The sequence below is a fragment of the Syngnathus scovelli genome, chromosome 10 (genome assembly GCF_024217435.2).
Source record: "Syngnathus scovelli strain Florida chromosome 10, RoL_Ssco_1.2, whole genome shotgun sequence".
Lineage (NCBI taxonomy): Eukaryota > Metazoa > Chordata > Actinopteri > Syngnathiformes > Syngnathidae > Syngnathus > Syngnathus scovelli.
In genome coordinates this window covers 17,197,501-17,202,500 of record NC_090856.1, presented here as the reverse complement: position 1 = coordinate 17,202,500, position 5,000 = coordinate 17,197,501, and the positions used below count along the sequence as shown (strand labels likewise).

The 5,000-nt window shown below is 61.0% G+C and overlaps 1 non-coding gene across 1 annotated transcript; it reads right to left on the bottom strand.

The window, feature by feature from the left end:
- Positions 1 to 3,461: 3,461 nt before the first annotated feature.
- Positions 3,462 to 3,580, bottom strand: LOC125976337 (5S ribosomal RNA). Its single transcript, XR_007484260.1, has one exon. It is a non-coding gene; the product is annotated as a 5S ribosomal RNA (ribosomal RNA).
- Positions 3,581 to 5,000: the final 1,420 nt, after the last annotated feature.

Here is a 5,000-nt window from a genome sequence, read left to right as displayed (position 1 = left end):
TTGCCGGTGTACAGGTCGACTCGGTGTATAAGTCGACCCCCTAAAATTCGACGGAAATTTACGATTTTATGATATATCCTTTGTATAAGTCGAGCTCAATTGTTGCATTATATTAAACTTCAAAATTCAATATGCGAAATTTATTGACGAAATGTGTTCAAATTCTGGGAGGCCGTGCGCATGCTGCTGTTTATAAGCACCGCGGAGGAGATCGCGGCCGGCGAGCTCGCGCACGCCGCCCGGCACCAACGGGAGGCCGGAAATAGCTCCAAGCCGAGCGGATCGGCACTTTATAAGCACCGCGGAGGAGATCGCGGCGCCTCATTGGACTTCCAGCGGCCGGCGAGCTCGCGCACCCGCCCGGCACATCCGGGAGGCCGTGCGCACGAGCCAAGTGGCCGAAAATAGCCCCCGCCGAGCGGATCGGCTGTTTATAAGCACCGCGGAGGTGGTCGCGGCGCCTCATTCGACTTCCAGCGGCCGGCGAGCTCGCGCACCCGCCCGGCACATCCGGGAGGCCGTGCGCACGAGCCAAGTGGCCGAAAATAGCCCCCGCCGAGCGGATCGGCTGTTTATAAGCACCGCGGAGGTGGTCGCGGCGCCTCATTCGACTTACAGCGGCCGGCGAGCTCGCGCACCCGCCCGGCACATCCGGGAGGCCGTGCGCACGAGCCAAGTGGCCGAAAATAGCCCCCGCCGAGCGGATCGGCTGTTTATAAGCACCGCGGAGGTGGTCGGGCGCCTCATTCGACTTCCAGCGGCCGGCGAGCTCGCGCACCCGCCCGGCACATCCGGGAGGCCGTGCGCACGAGCCAAGTGGCCGAAAATAGCCCCCGCCGAGCGGATCGGCTGTTTATAAGCACCGCGGAGGTGGTCGCGGCGCCTCATTCGACTTCCAGCGGCCGGCGAGCTCGCGCACCCGCCCGGCACATCCGGGAGGCCGTGCGCACGAGCCAAGTGGCCGAAAATAGCCCCCGCCGAGCGGATCGGTTGTTTATAAGCACCGCGGAGGTGGTCGCGGCGCCTCATTCGACTTCCAGTGGCCGGCGAGCTCGCGCACCCGCCCGGCACATCCGAGAGGCCGTGCGCACGAGCCAAGTGGCCGAAAATAGCCCCCGCCGAGCGGATCGGCTGTTTATAAGCACCGCGGAGGTGGTCGCGGCGCCTCATTCGACTTCCAACGGCCGGCGAGCTCGCGCACCCGCCCGGCACATCCGGGAGGCCGTGCGCACGAGCCAAGTGGCCGAAAATAGCCCCCGCCGAGCGGATCGGCTGTTTATAAGCACCGCGGAGGTGGTTGCGGCGCCTCATTCGACTTCCAGCGGCCGGCGAGCTCGCGCACCCGCCCGGCACATCCGGGAGGCCGTGCGCACGAGCCAAGTGTCCGAAAATAGCCCCCGCCGAGCGGATCGGCTGTTTATAAGCACCGCGGAGGTGGTCGCGGCGCCTCATTCGACTTCCAGCGGCCGGCGAGCTCGCGCACCCGCCCGGCACATCCGGGAGGCCGTGCGCACGAGCCAAGTGGCCGAAAATAGCCCCCGCCGAGCGGATCGGCTGTTTATAAGCACCGCGGAGGTGGTCGCGGCGCCTCATTCGACTTCCAGCGGCCGGCGAGCCCGCGCACCCGCCCGGCACATCCGGGAGGCCGTGCGCACGAGCCAAGTGGCCGAAAATAGCCCCCGCCGAGCGGATCGGCTGTTTATAAGCACCGCGGAGGTGGTCGCGGCGCCTCATTCGACTTCCGGCGGGCGGCGAGCTCGCGCACCCGCCCGGCACATCCGGGAGGCCGTGCGCACGAGCCAAGTGGCCGAAAATAGCCCCCGCCGAGCGGATCGGCTGTTTATAAGCACCGCGGAGGTGGTTGCGGCGCCTCATTCGACTTCCAGCGGCCGGCGAGCCCGCGCACCCGCCCGGCACATCCGGGAGGCCGTGCGCACGAGCCAAGTGGCCGAAAATAGCCCCCGCCGAGCAGATCGGCTGTTTATAAGCACCGCGGAGGTGGTCGCGGCGCCTCATTCGACTTCCAGCGGCCGGCGAGCTCGCGCACCCGCCCGGCACATCCGGGAGGCCGTGCGCACGAGCCAAGTGGCCGAAAATAGCCCCCGCCGAGCGGATCGGCTGTTTATAAGCACCGCGGAGGTGGTCGCGGCGCCTCATTCGACTTCCAGCGGCCGGCGAGCCCGCGCACCCGCCCGGCACATCCGGGAGGCCGTGCGCACGAGCCAAGTGGCCGAAAATAGCCCCCGCCGAGCGGATCGGCTGTTTATAAGCACCGCGGAGGTGGCCGCGGCGCCTCATTCGACTTCCAGCGGCCGGCGAGCTCGCGCACCCGCCCGGCACATCCGGGAGGCCGTGCGCACGAGCCAAGTGGCCGAAAATAGCCCCCGCCGAGCGGATCGGCTGTTTATAAGCACCGCGGAGGTGGTCGCGGCGCCTCATTCGACTTCCAGCGGCCGGCGAGCTCGCGCACCCGCCCGGCACATCCGGGAGGCCGTGCGCACGAGCCAAGTGGACGAAAATAGCCCCCGCCGAGCGGATCGGCTGTTTGTAAGCACCGCGGAGGTGGTCGCGGCGCCTCATTCGACTTCCAGCGGCCGGCGAGCTCGCGCACCCGCCCGGCACATCCGGGAGGCCGTGCGCACGAGCCAAGTGGCCGAAAATAGCCCCCGCCGAGCGGATCGGCTGTTTATAAGCACCGCGGAGGTGGTCGCGGCGCCTCATTCGACTTCCAGCGGGCCGCGCACTCGCGCACGCCGCCCGGTTCAAATTTTCTAAGTGCAACGCACAATGAGATGCATGAGAAACGGCCTTGGTTACCATCACATTTGAAGCGATGAATACGAAGTTAAATTTTATGACTCGGTGTATAAGTCGAGGTCGATTTTTTTCGGTCGATTTTGGATCGAAAAAGGTCGACTAATACACCGGCAAATACGGTATATATACTTATTATAAATGTAGTATTTATTTATATTGATTTATTGTTTATTTATATATATAAAGGCAGGTCCGCAAAAATATTTCTGACGCGTAGCCGGTCCGTGGCGCAAGAAAGGTTGGGGACCACTAGTCTAAAAGAATCTGACCGTAACTGGAATAGGGTTCTACGCGAATGCCCAACGGAAAAGTGAAGTGCACAAAACCTGCATTTGGCTGTATCAAAATAAATGTCATGAAAAAGGTAAAAACACTACATGGAAGCGCAATGTGTTGTGCTGGGTTCTTTTACAAGTAAAGACTGCTGCTTTGAGTTCACAGGGAGCCATGCTCTTTATTCACTGTACATAGAGGTTTTGAACTCGTGTTGTAGTTTCAGTGTCGGAGTTCAAACTAGGCTTGCAGTTTCCGAATGCCATTCGTGATGGGTGTTGTAAAAAGGTCTTGGCTTAAACGATTGAAGTGCACATAAGAAAAAAAAAAAAAAAAAAAAAGAGCTTGAAGTGCACATAAGAAAAAGAAAAAGCTTACAGCACCTGGTATTCCCAGGCAGTCTCCCATCCAAGTACTAACCAGGCCCGACCCTGCTTAGCTTCCGAGATAAGACGAGATCAGGCGTTCTCAGGGTAGTATGGCCGTAAGCCGTGAGGTGACCCAACATTTTGCATTTTATAGACACAATCGCCCCTGAAACTAGCGAGCAAGCCAATGAAGCCTTCAAAACTGCTTCGGCACATGGAGACCAAGCATCCTGCATTAAAAGACAAACCTTAACCACTTCGGGTTTCATTGTCTCCGATTACGCCTGGATGGGACCGGCTCGTTTCTGAGAAACAAGCTCGGTGCTCCCAATAATTCAACGTAATGGTGACTTTTATTTTTATGTGGTTTATATTTGTTTTTATGCCAGTCGTATCATTTTATTTAATCGTATTTACCGTATTTGCCGGTGTACAGGTCGACTCGGTGTATAAGTCGACCCCCTAAAATTCGACGGAAATTTACGATTTTATGATATATCCTTTGTATAAGTCGAGCTCAATTGTTGCATTATATTAAACTTCAAAATTCAATAAGCGAAATTTATTGACGAAATGTGTTCAAATTCTGGGAGGCCGTGCGCATGCTGCTGTTTATAAGCACCGCGGAGGAGATCGCGGCCGGCGAGCTCGCGCACGCCGCCCGGCACCAACGGGAGGCCGGAAATAGCTCCAAGCCGAGCGGATCGGCACTTTATAAGCACCGCGGAGGAGATCGCGGCGCCTCATTGGACTTCCAGCCGCCGGCGAGCTCGCGCACCCGCCCGGCACATCCGGGAGGCCGTGCGCACGAGCCAAGTGGCCGAAAATACCCCCCGCCGAGCGGATCGGCTGTTTATAAGCACCGCGGAGGTGGTCGCGGCGCCTCATTCGACTTCCAGCGGCCGGCGAGCTCGCGCACCCGCCCGGCACATCCGGGAGGCCGTGCGCACGAGCCAAGTGGCCGAAAATAGCCCCCGCCGAGCGGATCGGCTGTTTATAAGCACCGCGGAGGTGGTCGCGGCGCCTCATTCGACTTCCAGCGGCCGGCGAGCTCGCGCACCCGCCCGGCACATCCGGGAGGCCGTGCGCACGAGCCAAGTGGCCGAAAATAGCCCCCGCCGAGCGGATCGGCTGTTTATAAGCACCGCGGAGGTGGTCGCGGCGCCTCATTCGACTTCCAGCGGCCGGCGAGCTCGCGCACCCGCCCGGCACATCCGGGAGGCCGTGCGCACGAGCCAAGTGGCCGAAAATAGCCCCCGCCGAGCGGATCGGCTGTTTATAAGCACCGCGGAGGTGGTCGCGGCGCCTCATTCGACTTCCAGCGGCCGGCGAGCTCGCGCACCCGCCCGGCACATCCGGGAGGCCGTGCGCACGAGCCAAGTGGCCGAAAATAGTCCATGCCGAGCGGATCGGCTGTTTATAAGCACCGCGGAGGTGGTCGCGGCGCCTCATTCGACTTCCAGCGGCCAGCGAGCTCGCGCACCCGCCCGGCACATCCGGGAGGCCGTGCGCACGAGCCAAGTGGCCGAAAATAGCCCCCGC